At 32.5% G+C, this 25537-nt stretch overlaps 1 protein-coding gene across 5 annotated transcripts in view; it reads right to left on the minus strand.

The window, feature by feature from the left end:
- The window catches only part of pan (pangolin), a 165986-nt gene that overhangs the window by 85184 nt on the left and 55265 nt on the right, over positions 1-25537 (minus strand).

The raw sequence follows: 25537 nt of genomic DNA on the forward strand, positions 1-25537 counted from the left end.
TTGTTAACTTATAACACCAAATTAAAATTTGATGTAGCTTTCTATAAAACCAGCCTTAAATGTCCATTTTTTGATCATATGTTTTCTGATTTTTATATACAATGTGTATCACAAATACGTGTGTTAATAATTATCCATCGTAGTAAAATTCATCAAATACAATAACATTTTGCAAAATCATTATTTATTATTTTAATTTTTGTGCAAATGAGCGGTCAGTCTTTAATAATTAGATTTTTTTGATATTCATAACAACAATTTTTGACTGTTGTTTTAAATTGCTGAAATAGTCCGTTCCAATCACACCGAAAATACATAGTTCGGCACTTTTATTTTTGTACCCACAGGTGGGTACACGCTTTATTATGTTAATTTTTCCAAATTTCGAGTAAATTTACGAAATTTTTATTGAAAATCACAAAGAGAAAAAAATTATATGTTAAGCTGTTATTAACACACATTTTCCTTATACACCCAGTATTTGAGTGCGTACATTAAGCGCATTTATTTATTTAAATAAAAACCTCTACTTTTTAACTATGTTTATAAAAATTATCCTTCAACTGTCAAAAGGAAAATACCAAAAAATTAAATGCTACATAATAAGAATAATTTAAAAAATTCAAAAAGTGGCAAATGTAAGTTTTATTATCAACAAAAAACAAACAATATTGAAATATTTGATAAAGTAAGAGCCATTACTTCAATTATATACTATTTTCAAAGTGCCAACCACAATCTGAAAACCTGTGAATACTTGTTTAATTTGTTTGTAATGTTCATTATGAACAACTTCCGGACAAATATTTTTTAATTCTTCAAAATTTCATTGTCAGTTTAAAAAAAAACGAAATTTCTCTTGTAAACTGAACAAATATCTAATTGTTCTGCAACAAAAAAATACTTTTAGCAAAAAAGTTAAGAAGATTTTGTTTGAAACTTACTTCCGTATCCTTTGTCAAAATAAGAAAATTGTATGTAACATGTCATATTTTGGTACGTATAGTCATTTCAACAATTTAAAGATCTATCGAAATAACAAAACAAATTAGGGGTTTCCATTAACAAAAAATGACGATGACGTCATTACTCAAAAACTAAAAGATATCAGATTTTGATTTTTTTAGAATGACGCAGTTATTAAAAAGAAAATTGACCTGTTCGAACAATTTTTAAAAATTTCAGTTTTAAAACAATTATTCCAATACTCCACGATTTTCCCGCTTACTTGTACAGGGTGACTAAATAATACGTTATTGCTGATTTTTTTTTAATATGCAGCTGACTAGATCGATAATGGTTAAAAAGTTCAAAATTAATCCACGATTATATTGTTCTAGGTTTGTCAGGTTTGTCTTGACAGTTTTGTTAAAATTTCATTTTGGACTATTATTATTTAAAAGATAAAAAACAATGTTGGTCCAACTATCGTTTTTAAAAATTAAACTGAGTATTCAAGTGGTAAGTGCAATTAGTATATTTGGTTACATTTTAGGACATGTCAGAAATAACCCACTATTGACTAACCCTGTATATTCTTTCAACGCTGGTGCTCAGTTTTATCGATTGAGAACTGTTAACGTATGAAAAAATGCTCATTAATTAAAATTTAAAAATGATTTACTATCCAATGTTCAATCTCGTTATATTTTTAATAAAGCGGCGATTATCTGTTTACAATAATGGTGCTGGTGGAAACGATTACGTACCGGGTCACCAAACTTGATTGTTTCTGGTGTCAGAACGGTTTTTTGATAGCGCTTTATCGACGCTCTTAGCGCCAGTGGTACCGAAAATGTGTTTAAAATGTTATTAAGCGGTCAATTGGCGCTGATTGCGTCCACAGCGTTGCGTATTTATCAATTAAATAAATTAAAAGGTGGAGGAAGATTACACAAAATCAATTACCGTGCGTGTTCTGCCTCTATTCATAGAAATTCGCGCTGCGACCGCATTGTTTGCACAGCTAAATAATAAAATTACATACATACATTGCGTGATCGGCAGCGAGATGAATTAAGTGCTTCAAAACCGACCACCTTGCCCAAATTATCCCCAATTATGCAAATACGTTCTGTTATCGTGCTGATAAGTGAACACGTGGCTGAACTCAAAACGAAATTTTTTAAATATAAAATTGACCGTTTAGAGAGGGGAAGCGCTTCGATTTCCTCGAATGCATTGCTTTCGAATCGCGTTCAAAAAGGAAACATTCTCGTTGTATGGATTTGCCACGGCAACACTTCAAGCCACGCTTTATGTGTTATTTATTTGCTCGTTTAGGCGAAATGGAAAAATCGTTCCATTTACATTGCGAAATTTTATTATTTTATTTCGGTTTATACGATTTGCGTACGAAGGCGGGAGAGAATATTTTACGGTGCCCTCAAACGAAAACTTAAAACGCTTTTTGATGGAGGCAAACGCCATTTCGGGCGAAAATCAATTTGGAAAGCTGCAAACGCATAATTTCGATATGTCAAAAATGCTACATGCTTCTGGCAAACGATGTGTAATCGAAAACAAACCGAGAGTGTTTTCATGTTTCATTATAGCGAATGCGGTGGATAGTTGGTGGAAAAAAGTGATTAAACCCAAAACGAAAGGTAAACGGAAATTAACACGAAAATAACTGGAAATGGTAAAATCGGTTAAAATGGCAAAAATCAACCAAATTCATTAGTATTTAAAAAATCTGCTGTACTGTATGATTAAAAATGAATGAATATTTGGTTATGTGGTTGGAATTATTTTAACTCAAGGATCTAAAATTTTATTTTTGTTACAACTTTTTCCATTAGTTAAGAATTATTGGTGTTTTAATTGAACAAAAAATAAATATACAGGCTGATTCAAAAGTGACGGACTAACATTCAGTTAAGCACAAAGTCACGAGGTCAAATTTTTTTTGACATATTTTTTTAATTTGTTTTCTTTAGCAACGATATTGATTTTTGTTTTTTGTTTCCTAATTTAATTTATTGTCAAATTTGCAATTTTTTTAATTGTTTTGTACATCATAGGATTCATAGGATATTAATTGTTGATTTGTTTCAACAGGTATTTGTTTAATGTTTAATGCCGTTTTCGCCAACTAAATTAAAAAAAATGATCTGAAGCACCAAAAATTGAACTTTGAAGAGTTAAATCCCGTGAAAAAAGGTTCAAAAAAATTTTTGTCATAGGAAATTTTAATTCAGTTTGATGTCCTAGATCAGCACCCGAGAGATTGTCTGGTACTTTTGAATCACTCTGTATAAATAGTTGTTGATATAATAATACACAAGCTGGTTTAAAACATGCCTCTATTGCCTGTAGAAGTGTAGAACAAAGAACTGCTTCAAATTTAAGAAGGAAGATAATTTGAGACAGTCTGATGATATCTCAATTAAAGCAAAAGCTATTTGTATTTAGTTTGCCATAGACATAACGCTAGCATCTTAAACTTTGAAAACTTTTTCGGTAAAAACCTTAATTCTAATTGTTTAATTATTAAGTGTCCTTACTTTATAATTTTGTTTTAATTATGTGAATATTTCTAGAATTTAAAATTAAATTTGTCTTTAAAATACTTCATTTTAAGATTACATAAGGATATGTTACCTACATAAAAACTGTAGCTTAATTAGAAAAACTGTCAAAATAAATATAAATTGGAAAACAATATTCCATATCAAATACACTCTAATAAATAAAATTACGCTTTCGGAGATTGTTAGAAATTGTTAGAGATTGATAGAAATTTTGAGAAGGTATCCCATTTTTGTTTGGTTTGATTGTATTATAAGTAAAGTTAAATAATTTTCTAATATTTTAAAGCATTTTTCTTGAGCTAACTCGTTTCCTTTTATACTTATTCCCAAAAAACAAACTGGTAGGTATCCAAAATAAAGTTGCAGTCCTTCTAATACGCAAAAATTTATAGATGAAGCTACAACATGCTTTACACAGAACAAAAAAACTCGTAGTAAACAAACAAATGGCGACACAAAATATCACAATTTGTTTTATAAATTGGAATTAAGCAGTTGCCACTTCATTTGTGTGTATTCACTTTTGCGTTCCAATTTCAGTAATTACAAAATACAAAAAATCCGCTAGTATCTACGTGGTGTCCTCTATTAAAAGTTTATCTAACATTCCCCCTCTTTGTAATTTATTTTACTAGCCCGACAACTCGTTCATTAATTTAAAAACAAAATCGGGAAATCTGTAGTAACACAGCACTGGTGTTAAAAATGAAGAAGTATAAAACAATGAAATCATTTTTAGACAACTGTTAGTTCAGAAACCACCACTGATTCTTTTCGATTCCGAAAATTCAAAAAATGGCGTAACCGCGCTTTCATATTTAAAATTGCAACAGCAACTTCATGATTCTACTGTTTTTTTTTACAAAATTCATTTTTTAAGAAAGTAAAACTCTATAAAAGTTTTGAGTTCAGCTCAAAATTCACTCTTCGGTTCGACACTTTAGGTGTAACCTAGCCCTTTACTTTTAGAACCAATTAAAACTGTAGGATGGCATCATGTAACTTTTTGAATTTTCTTATATTTGTTATTGCTAAATTAAAAATTTAAAAAGAAAGTTTGCTTCAACGTATTCCCTATTTTCTGCTTAATCGTTTTTTAATTGTTTTAATTAATTTCTGTTTGCTTTAATTAATTAGGTATTTAGATTATTACAATTATTTATGCAAATCTCACTCTTTTTGCTTTTTGTAAATTTAAATTCCTATTTTATCCGTGAACTATGAATTGTACAGTGGCATTAATTTTTTACAGTAATACCTAATAAAGCCGCTTAAAGAAAAATGCCCTTTAAATATTAATACAACTTTACAAAATAGTTTTTCGCAAATATCTCAAAACTAACTCATTGTTAAAAAGTGAGTTTTGGATTTAGACGGCTCACACATCGTGTTACGAAAAATTGGAGGAAACATTCTTTTAGGTTTTAGCCTTCGTAGTGATTAACAATCACACTATGCACTTATTTTTAAGTAAAGAGTAAACTCGAGAGTAATATAACCTACGGCTGCTGCTCTGTACAGAAGTGAAGACATACAACTTCGTGGCCAACCCTTCCTGTTCGTAACAGACTAATCAAGAAGAAACACCCGCCTGAAACTTTATACACATGGCGCTGGCATTCGGTGATCTTTTGTTGGTTTTCAGCCTTTGGGAAAAAGTGATTTATTCGAATTCGGACGCAATAAGTGAAAATGAACCGTTTCACAATAGCACTCAAAGAACAAAAACCCAGTTTCGCAGGCGGGCCAGTCAAGTGGCCGCCACACATAAAAATGTGGGTGGCCCAAAGCCGACACGCAGATGTCACTACGTGTTATTGGGCGACCTGACCAGATTGACGGAAATTGCTCCATTCTCAAGAATCGCCCATAAATTCTCTTATCTGGATTTTTATCAAATAAGCAGTGAATGTTTTGACTAAAAGCAGGCCCAAACCGTCCGATTATCAGCGCAACATGTAGATTAACAAATTACACAGACAGACTTCTGACGCCGAGCGCTGAACGATTAGCTTGTTGTTGTCGCCCTTGAAGACTCATTCCCTCCGAAGGGCACGGCTTTGGGTGGCCGACTTAATGACACTATTATAGCCCGAAAACGATATTTTGATAATTATTTGGACACGGTCGTTTGAGACCATGGGTCCAGTCATTTGCATAGTTCCGTTGAAACTTTCATAAACCACGCCGGAGATTAGAAATCTGCGTCCCCTGGTTAGGTAATTCTGCCACATGGGGCCCACAATGGTCCTTCCACGAACTGGCCGGGTTTTGGGAGTGGTTGAAATGTCAATCATCCTTGGGTCTCGTCTCTGTCGTTTGAGTTAATTTGGTGGTAATAAAAAAAAGCCATGAACAGGCGTGCACCACTACCATAATCTGTAGTTAAGTTGGGTCCGGTGTTTGTTTAGAGATGTGCAGGTAGACCACTCTTTGTTTGCCTATACCATAGAATTTGTAAATGTGTTTAGTAAATAACGGGGCGAGTAGATGAATACACGTGTTAGCTTCGGCTCACTGTAGGAGTCGACATTTCCTAAATGAGACCGGAATGACGCAGGCAATTACTGAATAGAGCCAACTCTTTTAATAGAAATACTGGTGTCCCAAAAGTGGCGCACCAACGACTTATCATTAGATAGAGTAATCAAGTACCAGGTGGGGCAACCTTATCGCGCACCTAAGAAAATCGCAATTTCTATTAAATAAAAAAATTGCATTATACACGCTTGACTGTACGTTCAAAAAGTATTTTCCCTAATTTTTTGGTAATTTTTTACTTACAGATAAGGTAATAATTGAAAAAAAGGAATTTTCGACCAAAAAGTCAAATTCTGAATTTTATACTAAACTATGCGTATTCACTTCAGATAAGGTTTACGAAATTAGCAAAAAAATACCCATCAGATTTTAAATTAAATGCACTTTTACGTTTTAACTTTAAAAATTATTTTTATTTATGAGTGACTACTTGTGGCGTCGTAAATTTAGGTGACAATGTGAACTGTAATTGGGGTAAGATTGTAAAAGATTTCGTTGGGATATTTCAATGCAAGCATCAGTTTTTGTCAATTTTATTGCAAAACTGTAAATAAAGAGCTTCAAAAAAGTCGGCAATTGGTAAGTGATCCCTTTGTTAGCAAATTTTACCATCTTCTAATAAATCAAGCGTCTGGTTTGCGTCTAAATAGAAAAGACCGATTATTTAACAAATCAAGTAAAAATTTATAATTCTGATACTATGGTTCCATGGGCTAGCAGGTAAAGATTCACTTAGTCTAAAAATTTTGTAGTTAAATTAACAGTAAATGCCCAAAATCTCACTTTATTTCTTAACAAAAAAAATTAATAATAATCGAGAATGGTCCTTATCAATGTACAGGCTGGTGTGTAAAATTTCGGGGTTCAGAAGTGATTTTCTTGGGTGCGCGATAAGGTTGCCCCACCTGGTATAAGCCACGGAAGAATGTTAAAAAAAATGTATTGACCTCATTTCTTGTACTAGAGGTCTTTGAATGTTTCACTTTTAGAAGTAAAAATCATCAAACATAATATGCATTTCATTGTGAAATCTACAGGCTGTAAATGAAGTAAGTACAATAGTTTCAACTGGTAATAGAACTCGTCAGAACCAACAATTTTTCCTAATAACATACCTTTCAAAACGTTTTAGTTTTTGAGTTGGAGTTAATCTTACACAATTTTTTTAAACACCACTGGAAGCAACGTTATCTATTAGCTGTTTCAAAACTATAAAAACACCAACGTCGCATTTTACCTAATTATTTTCTTAAATAAAATTGTAAAATATAAAAGTATAAATTACATTAATTAATATTTTTTAGAAGTGCGTGAATAATTTATAAGAGCTGATTTTGGGAGAAAATGCGATGATGTTTTTATAGTTTTGAAACAGCTAATAGTCGACAAGATAACCGTATGAATCGGTTACCGTTGGTTGCGACTATTATTTATTATTACTTCCCTTTGTTGAAGTATTTTATAAAAGATTCGTCAATTTTTAGGAGGAAAACTGATTTTAAAAAATGCGATTTTGAAAAAATGGTACATAGAAAAAGTGTTTGTCTTGATGAGTTCTACCACTGGTAAAAATTAATGTACTTATTTCGCTTACATCCTGTATGTTAATCATTTAGTAATTAACCAGTTTACTTTTTGTGCACAATGATAACAGTTTGTGTTGAGTAATAAAGAACCTATCTCTATTGGAAATTTCGAAAATTAACTCTGAAAACTTGACGGCAACATTGGTGTGTAACAAATGCAATCTAACATCGATTCACAAAATAATATTCACAACTTCAATATTTTATTTTATTACTTGAAACGTCAATTCAGTGGTGACATTCAAAACGTTATTGTAATAAATGTAATAATAATACAATGTGTTCAAAAATGGTTATTCATCAAGTCACCTATGAAATTTGAACGTTGTGTGCCGCTTAATTCAAATTGTGATTGCCGGCAAAGTGACAAATCCGTCAAAATAATGCAAAAGGGCTTCGAATCCAAAAATGAAAGAATACACAACAAAAAACAAGGAAATATAAAACACAAATCAAGACAAACCCTACATTTGAAACAACTTTGCCAAAAAACGCAAAAAGTGAGTAAAAAGCTAATTCAAAGATTTGACAGAAAAACTACAATAGTCATTTGGACGAAGCGGCACATTGGATTTGAATTCCATAGTCAACTTGATGAACAACCATTTTTGAACACATTGTATATACTTTCGGTTCACTTTCATAAAAAACTATTGTGGTGGAATTAACTAACCTGTTACCATGACAACTCAAAAAAGTTAATGCCAGGAGTACCCAATGGTATTACGTTGCCATGTTTTTGAGATGCAGATAAAAATGATTTTGAACCATCATTTTTTTTCGGGCTTAAGTAATTCACAATATAAAGTGAAATATTTTGTTTTTTTGTTTTTATGGATTATTTATGACCATCCAAATTGCAAAGTTATTAGTTGGTGCGCCACTCTTGGAACAGCCTGTATTTGCTCCAATTGACCGATTAATCCAGGTCCAGTTTCCAAAAACGCACGCTCAAACCTCCAAATCCAATCAAAGAATGTCTTAATTGCGCAAATCGCCCCGAGAGGAAGACTCGCGTGTCCATGTGGGTTCAAAGAAGCCGCCGGTGCTTCATTCATCGACGCTTTATGACTGCCCACCGATTATGTAACTCCAAGTAGGTGCTGATGGACTGCCGCGGCCTTTGTTGACCGTTTAATTGGGTTGAAAATTTCGAATCATAACAGATCGCTGTGCGGAATGCTCTAATGAAGAGTAAAAGCGCCAAAGTAGTGCTTGCGCACTTGTCGACAGCCCAAGAAGGTCCATCAGGATGCATTGCACCTGGAGTTCCTCAATCACTCGCGTCTTTTTTGCAGTTGGTTCGTGATTAGTGCTCGGCCTCGCTAAATGAGCTGAACAAGAAGCCGATGCCTCAATGAAATTAACGATTAACAAGACTTCGTTCCCATATCGGTAGTAGGCCGCGTCGCACATACAAATGGTCGTGTTTATTGCGCTTGCTTAATAATTCAGAAGAACTCGCTGTATGTTTGTGTGCTAAGAAGGCCGACGTTGAATATTTCACGTCTTTTCCTTTCTTAAACTCTTTTCGATGGTCCGGCGAACAAATCACCGTACGAACGCATTAAATATTCACTACGGAGACGATTTTTAGATCGTTAGAGACGCCAAATTGGCCTGTCGAGGCGCACAAATCGACTACTGCCGCTCCGAATCCAATCAGACAACTTGCCGTAATTTTATTTCCGGAACGGTTAACTAACGGGAGTAACGGGCGGAACCCCTAACAAATACGGAAGACATAAATTGAACTCTAGAAATAATCGCTTGCGCCAACTTTTTATTTGATCAAACAAACCGTTTCTAGACAAATCTTAACAATTTTATAGTATCTGTGTTCTGGACCTCATCATTTGTTATTTTGACGCACGTAGACGTCAGGGGCTACAAGTTTAGACAAAATACTAATCTTAAAACTTCTTGCAAAAAAGATTTCAAAAAGTACACGTTTATACTCATGAAAATCATTCAACACATATTTGTGAATCATGTTTAGAGCACAAGAGTTGTAAATAACACTACCTAACCCTTTTTATGTTCTACTCCTAGTTATTTTATTGTTAAAATTTGGTTTTAACGCTACACAAAATCCAAGATTTTGGTTCAACTAAAATAAAAAAAGAACAAGCAATTTATAATTTATCATTTATATAAAATGATAATTTTATAAACCTCCGCTCTTTCGCCATATATTAAAAAAAAACTCTCTAATAGGAAGTAGTTACATTTATATCATTAGGTATATTTTAGTAACGTTTATGAAAGTTCAGATCCATTTATGACCTTACCAATAAAATTAAAATGAGCAGGAAGGAATCCTACAAATTACTTGAACTTCTATCTTCTACTTTTTTTACTTTTCTCATCAAAAGACAAAAGGTCAATACGTAAGTAATGATGAAGAGCCTATGATAACCAATTTATCTAGGTATATAGAGTGTATCGGAAATACATGTATAATTTTAGCGAGTAATAAAACTCAACAAGTACAATAACTTTTAATATACAGGGTGAGAGATATAGATAGCTTATCAAAGTTAAATTTTTAAGTTAAGGTTTTGGTGCTACAGACCATATTTTTTGACTTTAGTTAGCGGAAATGACAGCTCTTGGAAAATTAAACAAATACCTGTTGAAAAAAATCAACAACTAATCTCCCATGAAGTACAAAAAAGAATTAATATACTTGCAAATTTGACAATAAATTAAATCCGACATCAAAAAAGAAAGAGCAAAAATCGATACCGTAGAAAAAACAAATTAAAAATATGTCAAAAATAGGTTGCTCGAAAAAAATCTGACTTCATTTTCGTGCTTAACTGAACGTCATTTATCACCATACGACAGATTGTCCGTCACTTTTGAATCACCCTGTATATTCGTATAAGTCAGTTCACAACGGTCTGCGTATGAGGATGAGCTTCTTCCCTTAGTTATTCACGCTATGATGAAAAAAAAACAATCGTAAGTGTGTAATCAAATAATATTAGGGTCTATAAGAGGACTGATTATATGTCGAAAAACTACATTACATTTACCATAGTTTCGCAAAAATTGTTTAAGATACCGAGCCACACGCCGTGACAAGATCCATAAGATTTTGCAAAATTGTTTTTTATTATTTTTACTGTTTTATTCCCTACTTTTGTGTAAACGAGCCGTTTAACGTTTACCAGGCATCATTAAATGCTTTTTATCCCGAAACAACAAAAATATGTTACCTTTTCCAAATTTTAAGTACATTTTCGAAACTTCTATTAAAAAATTACAAATAGAAAAATGTTTTATTTGTTCAGCCCTACTGTCTTTTAAAATTAACACACGTATTTCTGTTTCACCCTGTATATTTTATTTTTTTGACGAAGATTAATTGCATTTGCTTTTGGATTGTTTTGAAAAGTTAGTAAGTAGGTATAATTGATTAAAGTTCGAACCATCATTTATTGGCTTCTTTCTGTTTCATGTTTAAGATATGTAAATAAATAAATTAAATTCATTTTTCCCAAACCATACATTTTTGCAATGTTCTCAAGGTTGTATGTTCGTCCTTTATTTGATACTTTAATTATTTATTACTTTAATTTTCATGTGTCCATTTTTCTAACTTAAAGTTGCTTTATTGATTTAATATTTTCAGAAACATAATTGATAAGTAAATCCAACTATTCCTTTGAATTGTTCCTTGAATCCTTTTACTGTTACTAACCGATAGAATTATAAAAAAATAAAAAAAATATACAGCGCAGTTTTATAAATAGGTGGTCTGCAATATTAATAAAAAAAACATGCTCATTCCTCTCTAAATCATTTGATAATAAAATAAAGAGTGTATCAAAACGCCTGAGACGCACACAGTTAACGTGAAAAAGTTCTCTCAAATATTTAGGATTAGGAAATCTGAGGCGAAGACAAAATCTGACAGGCAAAGCTGTTGGTCCTTCTCAGAATTGGAGAACCACTTCTTCCACAGTTGGCCATGGTCCCATTACGATAATGGTTTTCGATTAACGTTAAACGTCGATAGTTGCCCTTAAAAAGTGGAGGCACGACAATCGTGTTTATCTTGAATAAATTTCCTTTAATGAATAGAAGAAATGTGAAAAAGTTGATCGTCACCTCTTTTCACAATTTTGTCTTTCGAGCATAATTAATGAACTCGTCAACATTTTTATTGAATTAGTTTTCCAGCAGCTCATTCAGACTGGAGCTTAAAGCTTCAAAGCTCGCCTTTAGTAGAACTTTCGCGTAGTAAATCGCGATTTGTTGTGTATAAAAATGAACCGCGCAGCAAATGCCACTCGCCAACAACCGTTTTTGTTTCTCTACGCTCTGGCAGTCATTAATCAAATTTATCAATGGCTTTTATAATCGCATTTGTTTGTTTATATGTAAAGTCGGTGCCTGGCGCTTATTCTACCGCGGATTCCTACCGGCGTGGAAGCCCACACAACCCATCGTTTTTATTTGATTTATATCAAAACCGCCCACTTCCGATCTCCAAGTGCTAGTTCCGACAGGTCCACCTGATGTGTTCATTCGCTTACCTGCAACAAAAGAGAAAAATCGTTTAGTGGGTGCGAGACCGAAAGAATTTATTTACAAGGCGCTTTATTACGATTTTATAACGGCGGCGCGATAGGTTCCAGATTTACGGTGCAAGATTGTTATAAAGATTAGCGTTAGACGGATCTGTCGTGCCAAGGATGGCGTGCGACGGCTTGTACCTGTTTAAAGACTCGCCGATTGTGTAAGAGATAATGCCGAAATAGTGCAATGTGATTTGTTGACATCGACCGCTACATTGTTCATTTCCAGGCCGAGAAACGATGGATGCCACCCCAAACCAACGAGACACCTTTTCATCAAGCAGGCGCTGAAAAGCGGCCCAAAACCCCGATAAATTCGCTCTTCCGTGCTTCAGCAGCGAAGAACACGAGCACGCGACCGTACTTACTACAAACGCCACACCATTACCAGTCTATTTACAACCATCGTGTCCGCTATTAAGTGCATTAGTTGGTAATTCAACCGAAAGAACCACCTTCCACATTTTTCAACCGTGATTTATCAAGACACCTGAACACTGTCACTGATGCAGAACATAAACTCCTTTGTTTGGAGCGAAAACGAGACCAAGGAGTGTTTATCATTTCCTCCAAACGGCCCGAATTTGTGCACCGCACAAGTGCAGCTAATCAGATTTTGAAACGCAACTGTGTATCATAAATAAAAAATCAACGAGACAAACAAGTATGGATGATTTTAAATTAAAAGGCCGGATGATAAGTAGAGGTAAATATCGAGTAATAAGAAGAGTTGACAAGTAGAAAATGAGAAGGAAATTAAAGATTTCACAAAGTAAATGACAGAGCGCGTGGTGAAGATATACAGGCGCGGGTTCCCGCCGTCATAAATAACTACGACACTCACGGCGATCCGTATCATCTCTGCATGTGTGGTTTATATACGGCGAATTGCATGCAGGTCGAACAAATATCACAGGAAACGCTCAAACCGCTGAAAAATCCAAACGAAAATATTCGGTGGGTTTTCGGAGACATCAACAGTAATGATTACTGCCAACAACTACACATTACGCAAATTGTGGAGCAATGACTCGCCACTGTTTTGTGCAAAGCCTTAAGAGCGTCAAAATAGGAATTAGTGTTGTTGCAATGCAACGCAACAGCTGCTTTGTCCAATAAAGTCTATTTGCATCGGAGTTATTGATTAATAAAGCTCTGGGAATCGAACGGTGACAAAAGTTGTTTCCACAACTGACAACAATTTAAATTCCAAACGGTGTGAAACTATCTTCATTAAAATGGAGTTAGAGCGGCGAAGTTACGCAAAAAGTGTATCACCAACGTTGCTCGAACTACTAATGTGTTCTCTGGAGGGTTTCTGCAAGTTTAGCTCGTGGAATCTCTTCGTGAATGTTAACATCGTCAAGCTTGAATAATTTTAAGTTTCACAAAAATTTGTGATGCGCATTCGGGCGTCTTCCGAGAGCTTACAGTTTAGGAGAAAAGAAAACAAGATAAACCTATGAGTGTTTGGTATTTAGTCATTTTTGAAACCATTTCCATAAAAATCCAAGTGTTACATGAAACTTAGGATAATTTCAGAAAGAAAATACATTTTATTTATCGCATCTCTGTAGTTATTTGCTTTTTTGTTACTAATTCACAGTTGAAGATATGTGTGTACAGTATACAGAGTGTCCGTTTTTCGAGCTCCACCATAAGGATCTCAGTTATTATAAGAGATGCGATGTCAGCTAAAAGAGAGCAAGTTGCGGACTTTTATGCTGAATAATTATTTGAAAGAAAATTTGAAGTGTAATTTTTAGTTTTTGAATTATGGAGAAAAATCAAAAATTTGTAATTTTCAAGCGAAAACCAAAAGAACTAACAAGGACGTCCTTAAGACACTTTTTTACAAGGAATTTAAATGCGTTATCGTATTTTCCAAGGCGTTCTTGATATCAGACTTACAATAATTAACTTTGGATTTTCTTATAGAAGCCATATTCGTTTATTGTTTTTTTGAAAAGTGTTTTTATTCCTAATTACAACAATGTATCACATGATATGATCGAATCTTACATACTAATCAAAATGGAGAAAATATTTAAGGTCCAGAAGAAAAACCAAAGTTAAATGTTGTAAGTGTAATATTAAAAAGGTCTTAGAAAAGGCGAAGATAGACTTAGATTTCTTGTAAAAAAGTGCCTTAAGAATGTCCTACTTGAAAACATCTAGTACTTTTTGTTTTCGCTTAAAAAAAAATTACAATTACAAAAAAAATTACAAATTTTTGATTTTTCTCAAAAATTTTAAAACTAAAAATGACATCAAATTTTCTTTAAAATAATTGTTCAGCATAAAAATATGCAACTTTGCCCTAATTTAACCGTCCTCGTATCTCTTATAATAACTAAGATCCCCATGGTCGAGCTCGAAAAGCGGACACCTGTATAATACTTGTTTGAAAACTATGTAAACGCCAACGTCGCATATTCTCTTAAAATTAGTTTTAGAAATTACTTATGCATTTCAAAAAACAAAAAAATTATGTAATTTATAGTTAATAGTTAATTTATATTTAGTTTCAATAAAAGATTTAATCATTAATAACTATTGTACATTTTAATCAATATTATTTTAAAAAAATATTTGGTAACATGCGACGTTGGCGTTAACATAGTTTTGAAACAACCAACAGTCGTTTTTTTTAATCAACTGTTTAAGTGCCGTCAGGTAATTTTTTACCTGGCAAATTCAACTTTAAAATTTTTCAAGTTGTCTTCAACTTATAACACGTCCAACAACACAATGAGTTATATTAAAGACTAGCGAATTAGCGAATAACACTAACTTTTAGGGTGATACAGTCTGGTCTTTATCAGAATTTTTACATTGACCCTTGATTATTTGAAAAAATAAACTATAAATACAAATCTTGCTATACAGGGTGAGTTTACTATAAGTATATTTTTGCTATCCCAAGATAAATAAGCCCACAGAGTCCAGGGTTTGGTACTGAATTTTTTTTTCTATGATTGTAAATGGGATATCTGAGAACAGGCGATGTTTAAATGTTGTTTTGTAATAAAAATTCGTAAAAAATGTCGCTAGTTCAAAAAAAAATTAAGTAAAAATTAAAAATTTAATTGTAAAATGTTTTTAATTTTATTGACATTAATTTTTAACTTCGAGTTAAAAATATAAACTTCAGATTAGTAAGAAAAACATATTTCCAACTTAAAAAGAACCTGACTCTTCAGTTAACTTAAAGTTTTTCTAAGTCGGACATAAGGTAGTAATTGAAAGGAAAGAACCGTCATTATTTAACTATAAGTTAACATTAAGTTTGGGTTGACTCTAGGTTGAGTTATTTGACTCTAAAGTTGACTTATTATTGAAATAACAGGCCTAAAAAGTTTATTTAAAAAAGTAAAAATGTAATTTTCTAATTCAATAATTAGTATTGACGAAAAAATGACTAAACCCGCCAAAATAACTTCTTTTACATAATTAAAAAAATTTAACATTATACCTGCAAAAAAAAAGGTGAAAAAATTGCTACTCCAAAATCGCTTTTTGTGAAAATGACGGTGGTCAAAAATTGCCCTCTTCTTTTATAACATCAAGGATCGAAAAAGTTAATTAAAAATTGACCTTTTTATTAAAAAACGTCAACCTTAATTTACTTCCGTATCAAAAACATCACTTTCATTAAAACAAATAAATTGTTCATACAGATACAATTAAATGTTTGAAAGAGTGGCGATAATTAAATTTGGAAATTCCAGAAATGCCTCTCGCTGCAAAGCAATTGCTTTAGCTGAAAGGTGTTTAAAAATATGTATTTAATTTATTGCAGCTGTCATAAATAAAAGTAATGGGACATTTTATAGCACGATTATTAAGTTGCTTCCTGTCGCTGAAGGTCCTGTTTACAAATACATCGTCTAAATGTCCATTATGGTATGTGCCTGAAAGTGTACATTAAATTTATTAGCAATTCCTTTCATACTAAAGAAAGTAATATTACCGTGCCTAAACACGGCGTTATTTGCATACACGATCCGGAGCGAAAAATTAAATTTCATCACAATATTAAGCGGAAAAAGCAAAGAAAAAGCAAATTGAATTTCTTCACTAATCAGCAGCGCGTCCAACTTTTCGTCGTTGTTCAATTAAATAAATTTTAAGCAGGTTGAAATTGATGTTTACCACACTTCACAATCTCGTTTCAAATTAACTGCTGGCTTTAAAGAAGCGGCAACATCAATCGAAACAACAACAATAAAATTACATTATTAGATTTACATAAATTAATAATAAATCAAAGCGTAATTGCCACACTCGCGCTTTCCCAGTCTCGAGTCGAAATTTTGGGGGCTGTATGGCCATGGCGTCCAGGTGGTGCGGTGTCGATGCGAGACGGCTGGCTGCCGAAAAAAGGAATCGCGTGTGTCTTCGACACTCTCATCATAATAATTTATTAAGGCCGGGCAAGCAGGACACGTGAGCCGTGTAATCGCCAGCAAACACCAACACAATGCAGGTATTTACTCAGCGAATTAATCCGCTGTCGGCGCTTTTGATTCCCGCTAATCAGATAATTATCAGTTTGCTTTCCGTTTACATGTGTTGGCCAACACTCGCGTTGCCTTAATTGACGTCTTATCAAATCCGATTCTCTTTCATCTCGCCGCCCCGCGCAGAAATTACATATTTAGCCAACTGAACGCCATCCATCAAGACGAGCATCGCCGCTTGCATCGACAAAGTCCATTTTAGATATGATTTATGACGAGACGTTGACGGAAAATCAAAATTTCATACATTCACCACAAAATCAATATTTAATTGAGATGTTCGCGATGGATTGACAGATTAAGAAAAGCGTGAGAGCTGGCTTTGAGTGCAGATCGGAGATTGTAGATAAGGTCAAGGATTTCATTGCGATTTTTTCTTGTTTGCACTTCGCTGGAAAATTTTCTTTTCATTGCTGTTTTTTTGTTTGCTCTTCAATGGAAATCTTTATAAGACCAATCACATCGTTTCTAATCAGCTTCCGTAACAGAGTTTCAAATGACTATTGGAACAAAGAAAAATATAGTGAAAGATGGCCGCGATTTAGTTACACAAAAGCAATAAACAAAAATTAAAAATAAGCAAAATTCACATTTCCCCGAATAAAACAATAAAAAATAACAACATGAATGAATAAAATAAAGCAGTAATTAGGTGTTAACTATAGTACTAGTAAAAAATTATCATTTTAAAATCGTTCATAGTATTATAATTTCTTCATTATGAAGTTAGTGGTTTTAAACCTACTACAACCACCAATGTTTTCCAACAGCCGTTTGAGTTCTTTCAAATTTACGGGTCTATACAGTGTCCTGTTAGAATTATACAGGTGTATCAGAAATACGTGCGTAAATTTTACCACGTAATAAAACTCATTTAATAAAACAACTCTATATAACGTTTTTCAAAATATGTAATTATAATTTTCGCTATTTTCCTCCTTTCCTTTGTGCAAACGAGCCGGTCAGTGTTAAATAATTAGTTTGTATTCAAAGCAACAATTTTCATTGATGTTTTAAATTCTTTAAATTATCCGTTTTTATCACAAAGAAAATAGTTTGGCTCTTTTATTTTTGTACCCATTGTTACCCATTGTACCCATAGTATGTTATCTTTTTCCAAATTTTAAGTAAACTTGCGAATTTTTTATTGAAAAATTACAAATAGAAAAGATGTTATATTTGTTGAGTTCTCTTACCTGTTAAAATTAAAACACGTATTTCTGAAACACCCTGTATGTATGTACCTGAATGTGGTACTTTAAATTTTGAAAATCAAAGTAAAATAGTATACAGGGTGAGTCTTAACGTATATGCATAAACTTAAGGAATACCCAATAGCAACGAATGTAGTGAAAAACAATTCTAGTAAAAAAAATTTTCAATAACAGATGTTAAATTATTTCTTTATCAGCTCTGTATATACTACTATGACTTTTTCCTAAGAAGCACGAAAATAAAATAATAAAATAATTAATAGTTCCTCTATTTATCGTCAAATGATCATATCAAAAAGTTGTTTATAAATTCGAATAATTGCACTTCGTGAGACGAAACCAATATAGGTATGTATTTTTGAATTCTTATACAAATGTGATGTTCCTGGTGGAACCCGATTGATTTCATCAGGTCTAGTTTTGGAGGTACGCGTACATAAATTTTGAAAATAGGGTTTTTCGGGGATACAATTTTTCAAACTAAGTCGTCAGTTACAAATGGATGGAGTTCAAACTTTTAGAATAATAAGTTAAAGCCTACAGTTTTGATCATGATGCGTTTTTCTAGATTTGTTTGCTGGTTTATCTAAAAAAAAATTCTTAACGTATGCTAATTTTCTTTGACAAAAGGTAATCATATCCTCAAAGGTAATTGTAATTTTTGGTCTTATGATTCTGTTGATTTTAGTAGATATAGGTATTATTTACTTAATTTATTTAAATAGAAAATAATTTTTAGCATATCTGTTTTTCATATATTTTTTAATCCTTTTATGTGAGTTATGGCTATATTTGTGCTATTTCCTGTTATTCAGTGTACCTTAAAAACGAGACCTGACTGAAAAAAACTGAATTTATATTCACAGTTTATTTATAATGAACTGTCTTTAGCAAAATTCTGGTAGACAAAACTGTATCTTCCTAAAATTTCATGTACAACCTCTTTTGACACTAGCTGTATTCTGTGTTTGACATATTTTGCACACCATATTTGACTATTTGGACGTGAGTTAGGTTATTATTATTAAAAGACAACTTGAAAAATTTGCACGCATATTTAAATTATTTTTGCAGGTACAAAAATGGTACACACTTTATTATCTATGATAATGTCAACCTGACATTAGATTTTCCGTATTTCTATCACAACGAAAATAGTTCGGCTCTTTTATTTTTGTACCCATAGGCGGGTACACGTTTCAGTATGTTATCTTTTTCCAAATTTTAAATAAATTCCCAAATTTTTTATTGAAAAATTACAAATAGAAAAGATGTTTTATTTGTTGAGTTCTGTTACCTGTTAAAATTAAAACACGTATTTCTAATTCACTCTGTATTTAAAGAAAAAAAATGGTCAGGGTTCACGTTATAATAATGTGTAATTAGTACGTGTATTTTGAATTGAAATTCATAAATGAATTTATTACTTCAATGTTTGAATTATAAACTGATTATGTTGAAGTGTTTGTATTTGCCCAGCTTCAAAAGCCTATTCAAGTGTAAGCAAGAAAGACCAGTGATTATAAAATGAGAATTAAGACTTCTTACTAATTATTTTAACCTTTAAAAGTGTCACTTATTACATGTAAATATGATTGTTCGAAGTTTTAATAAATTTTTAATTGGTAAATTAATTATTTATAAATGATCATCGCGCCTTCCACACACACTCTCGTCGTTTTTCTTACATCCTACACATTATCCGAACACAGATTAGGTGTGAATCTGGCGAGCATTCTTCATTTCCTCCTGCATTATTCATCGGTCTCTTTGACTTATTCATACTTTCCTTTTGTAGTTCAAAGGTGGTATTTACTGCACTTGTTCGAAATTAATTTGGACTGGTCGGAGCCACCTTGATATGAAAAAGCCCGAGTGTAATTTCCTGGTGGTCAAGACGTTCGACCGTACGTGATCGTAATTTGTGTGTCATGTCGAGTAATAAAGCGTCGTTTGCGGCAAGCAACCCCAAACATTTGTCTTTGCAGGTATTTCGTGACACGAGAACACAAAACAGTTATTTACATGATAGATTGACCGGAAAATTTGACTTGGATTAAGTATTTACGAGCGCCAGAGCAAGTAATTTCTATATTTCATAAATGGGACATGTCTGAATAAAGCCCCTTGGAAGATACGACATTTAAATCTCATTAAGTCCGGTTTTTTGTGGTCGGCGTGACCATCGCCGGCTGATTAAATTTTAAACGGCGGACTCGCCATGAATATTACAGTAATGGTGGAAAATGAGCAATCGCCTCGTTGTTGTATTAAGTGTTGATGGAGGCAGCAATTCCCAAAGGTCGGCCGACACACTGTCACCGCTAATCTGCAGGTACCAAGAGTGCAAGGATCAAAGGGAATGCCCGATGAGGTCCCTCGGGAGCCCGTTCCGGCCTCGCCCTAAATGTATTCGCGTCATCTGCATTCAAATCGAAGACTGCGCCGAAAGCAACGACGTGCACCTTTTCCCTTCTTCGAGATCAGACCAGACACATGGGGCTGGCTGGGTTAGCACTCGCCGGAATTATTTATTAATTCGTCGCAAAGCATGGAATTAAGCGCTCGGAAAAGGGTTGAATTTCTGTGAAACGGGCCAGCGACACGGTAATTTTACCAAAGTGTGTTATTACTGAAAAAAGGGTTGAACGAGCAATTAGTGAAAACGGCGTGCGGATGAAAAGATGAACGAGTTACGTGGCGAAGGATATCATTAAACGGGTGTGTGTGCGTGTCATTATTTTAATAATCAGTTCGATGGATGGACGGCTGGGCAATGACAACCCTGTAGCCCACCTCGTTAACCCGTTCTACACGACACATGAATTAAAGAAACGATCAATGGATTAATTATTTAAACCTGTCCACCGCGGACGTCCCAGTCGGAATCTAGCTTTAATTGCGTTACTACCGCCGCTGCATGGATTATTTATCGATGAGGAAAGATGAACGTTTGTTTTACCCCAACTAAAGTAACACGAAACAACAAATACACAGACAGAGAAAAAAGAAACAATTCCATAAATTAAATAGGCGCATCATTTGCAAACCCCTTTTGCTATTCTAACAAATGATACGGGAAAGGTCTACCACCTACGAGTATGAAAGATTCATAGGTACTTGTGAAAAAAAAAAGGAAACGTCAGATGTAATTTATCAAACAAGTATGTATTTAAAAATTATAATGGGAGAGTGTAAAACGACAACACATTTAATTCTGATTATCTAATTAACGATTTTTCAATATTCTAGAAGAGGTAACAACTTTATATTCTTTATATCGGAATTGTAAAAAAAACCTTTGGTTCCCATGATGCGTGTCCAAATCTAATACTATTGAGAAATTTTACACCTTGTTCAAATGTATTTCAGATAAGATCAAATGTAAATCACTGTAACTAATTTGGGTTAGGAAAACATCACTGCTAATTCAGATCAGTTAGTAGTAGGTATTTATTTCAGAGAATATTATTAAAATTTCATCAAATCAGTTTTGATTTAAGACAAGATTTTTTGTAATCAGAAGATGTATTATAAATTGTATTTCTAAAAGAATAAGTTGTAATTCACATTATCACTTTTTTTTCAACTCTAAATCACACATAGACAGAGTGAAATGAAGACATGTAAGTTGTTAAAATTTTCAATAACGTAAGTCAAGAAATAAACGGTAAATATTCTCTGGTAAATATTTTATAATTTTAAGCTTTAAACCCAAATATTAAATATCTTATATCTGAATTACAATGCCGTAGTGTGAATTACAAGGTGCTCAAAAACTAGTGCACCAACTCAATGGTACGTTGTTGAGAAGCATGTGCAGATTACGGAAAAAATGTTTAAAAAATTCCTAAAGTCATATTTTAAAAATCTGGAGCTACAAATTTATTTTCTTAACTTTTTCAGTTTTCATTATTTTTTAATGTTTTTCTATTTCACACTAAGTAATCGTTTCCTAACAAAATTATTAATAATTATTTTTAAATTCCCTATCAAACTTTAGCAGTCTTTTGAATTTAAAAAAAATAAAATTTATTAAAAAAATCACGATTTGTAGATATGCCAACACTGGGAATTATTTTCTAGAAAACCGTTTAAAAAAATATTTTTATTATTGATCAAAATCTATGACTGTTACACAACGTTGCCACATATCATTTATTTAAAATTCTTTATTCATCAATAACTTTAATACAAAGATTTTTTACTATTTTTACCTTTATACCTAAGCAGTTCCCTACTACACTCCATCCCGGTCTCCCCTATAAACACTTCGAAATAACGCTATTTGTGTATACCAAGGGAGGAAAGACATGTATTCTGTACCGAATAATTAATCTAAGGCCTCTAAGGAAAACAAGAGGCTTCCCTACAGTGTTATACCTACATATGATTTTTCGACAAATTCATCAAAAAATATCGCTTTACACCTTCCACATATTCCATTCCTCACGAGAATGGAAAACGAAGGAAAAAAAGAAATTACTTTCTTCCCTCAGGAGGAAATAACGTATTTTCCTAATAAACATACCATGACAAAAAAAAGATATTGATTGAATCACAATTAATTAAAGCGTTGGAATATCTGTCTTGCGATATTGTTAATAACCACCGTGTAGAATATAAAAATAAAATAAAGCGTTGGGTAAATATTTATGGTATAACTTCAAGACTTGATGTAGATAATAAATGGCAAATTATTTTGTCTATTGTTAAATGTAATGTTTGTTGGCAAATTAGAAAATCGTGTCAGAACTTGGGTTTATAAAAAAGTAGAGTCGGTTGAGCTGTGGGTGGCAGAAAGGGCTGTTGGCCCGATAACACCTTATCAGCATGTCGTTATCATGGAGTAGTATGTAAACAACATCGTACACCGCGACCTCCGTTTTAACCGGGATGTAAGCGAACATGCTTTTTTAGTAACAGTTTGATTACAAGAAGTGCAATAATTCATAAATGCTAGAAAATAAATTCTCGCTGTTTACCAAGTTAAAAGACGCGAAACTTGGTTTATTTATTAAATACATATTTTACTTCCGGTTCTTTTCCGTAATCTTTTTCCAACAATGATATTGTCAACGTTCGTCAGCGCAAGCATTTTTATCTCCTGTAGCGTTACGAAACCACGAGGAATTTCGTGGATAGAATTTTTTCAACGCTCGATAATAAATTTAGAAATGTGCGCAAATAAACTTAACAATAATGTACCTGTCGTCGACAGTGAGTAAATTTATCGTTTGTGGTTTTACTACCTTTGTTAATTGCTTTATTATCTATTTTACGATTTCATAATTTGCATGTCTTCTCTTATTGAAAGTAAGTTTATTTTCTTTGGTGGTTTTTAACAACCATCAATTTTTTTTAATATCGACAGGTTTCCTCCAGGTACTATAATTATTGTCTATGAAATTAGTTGGTAATAAATATGGAACACGGTAATTTCGACCTTAGACGATTATTAACACGATAAACTAAACTGACTCAAAGATGCTGAAGATTGATGAATTTGGGCGCTAGAACTGGATGACTGACAGCTCGGAATCCCAGCAGTTAATTAAAAACAAAATTCAAATCCGAGACAGGATTTTCGTATTTTTTTCAAGTAAATATAGTAATTGTTCATTCACCGGTTCTCCACACGAGTACAGTATATGACATTTACAATTAGTAATAGGTTCAGATATATTAACCGTAAAAACATGATTGCACATAAAACGGATCATCCACTCAGACATTTAATGTGGAGTAATTATTAGAAAATTACATGCAACACATAAATTACATATTTTTGATAGCTCGTAATTCTTGTTCAACGAGTTCAGTTTTTCAACTCAACTGACTATTAAATAATGATAAATTCCGCCGTTAACAGATTCGTTGAGAATAACAAATCACACGAAGCAAAAAAGATTATACCTTTTATGATAATTTCCAGTGGACTAAAACAATTATTATAAATTATAATAAATAAAATTATAAATATAAATATTTTACAACTCTATTGTTACTGTTCTTTACATTTACTTGAAATTGTTTACATTATGTAATCTTCAAAAAATGAGACTTCTATAGAACCGGAAGTATGTTTTCGTGTCATCTTTCCCTAATAAAGTCTCTCATTGTTTTTTTGCATTACACTGTTCCATCATTCTTTTCAAAAGCTTTTATTTAACTTGCTTTGTTGTCTGTCTGTCTGTTTCATATTTTTTGAGCCAAATTTGAAAGGGTTCCCGTTGTCCCAATGAATTGAAATTTTGCATACTTACTTAATCTGCATGACAATGCAATCCTATGTGGTTAAATAACCCCTAATGAACTTAAATGGAGTTTTAAAGTTTTAGATCATGTTTACAAATAGGTTTTCGATGTGTACATACCGTAACTTATACCAGCATTAACGGTATGTTGGTCATTGGGGAATATATTAATACCTAATCATTTTCATTACGTTTCGTTACAACCAAATGTCGCTATTTTTTTAATTCATTAGATCATTAGATTATAGACACAGAACAAACAATAGGATGTGCTTTCAAAGCTAACAGCTGTTTTCTGTCACACCACTAAGCAAATTTTTGAACAAATCAGCAAAAAATTGTGTTGCAATAATATTGGGAAACTAAATCTCAGAGAAAAAAATATTTAGAATAAGTAAAGATTAAAAACCAATAAATAAAAATAATTTTTAAAAAAAGTTTTTTTAGAAAAAAACTTTTATTTAAAAAATGCACTAAAAAGTAAAAAATTATGTTTTTCTATCAGAGGAGAATATTTTTGTTTACAAATTAGGATTTTAAAATTTATAAAAGCTTTGGGAACAGTTATAGGTCATAACAATACGGCATTACAGAATTACTTTCTAAAATTGAGCACTGTTCTTAAAGCTTTTCTAAATTTTAAAATACTAATTTGTAAGCAAAAATCTTACAGGTGCAGTTTTCTAAGTACATTATACTATTGCTTTTGGTGAGAAAAATCAAATGTCTCTCACAAGAGAGATAAAGCTAAATCTGGCAGCTTTATCTCTCTTGTGAGAGAAATTAATTTCTCTCACCGAAAACAACGGTATAATGTACAATGGTATAAGATAAAATAAGATAAGATAAAATGTCGTATATCACACGTGATCGAAATGCCATTATAAAGCTCGTGAGAAGTGTCCCACTGGAGCGCAAGCGCACTCGGGGATCAAAATTCTCACTCGCATATAATGATGCATTTCTATCACTTAGAATATATTAGCTGTTTCAAAACTATAAAAACGCCAACGTCGCATTTTACCAAATTATTTTTTTAAATAAGATTGATAAAATTGTAAAACAGTTGTTACTGATTAAGGATCGGTTTACAGAAAGCGAAATTAAGATTTAATTCGAAATTAAACTAATTCGAATTAAGTTGCCATTTAAAATGCACTGACAAATGTCAAGTTAATCGCGATTAAAATTTAATTGCAATTAAAATTTTCTGTAAACCGGCTCTAAATCTCTCATTGAAAATACTAATTCTATTAGCTATTATTTTTTTGAAGTGCATAAAAAATTTATAACA

The sequence above is a fragment of the Tribolium castaneum genome, chromosome 1 (assembly GCF_031307605.1).
Source record: "Tribolium castaneum strain GA2 chromosome 1, icTriCast1.1, whole genome shotgun sequence".
NCBI classification, from domain to species: Eukaryota; Metazoa; Arthropoda; class Insecta; order Coleoptera; family Tenebrionidae; genus Tribolium; species Tribolium castaneum.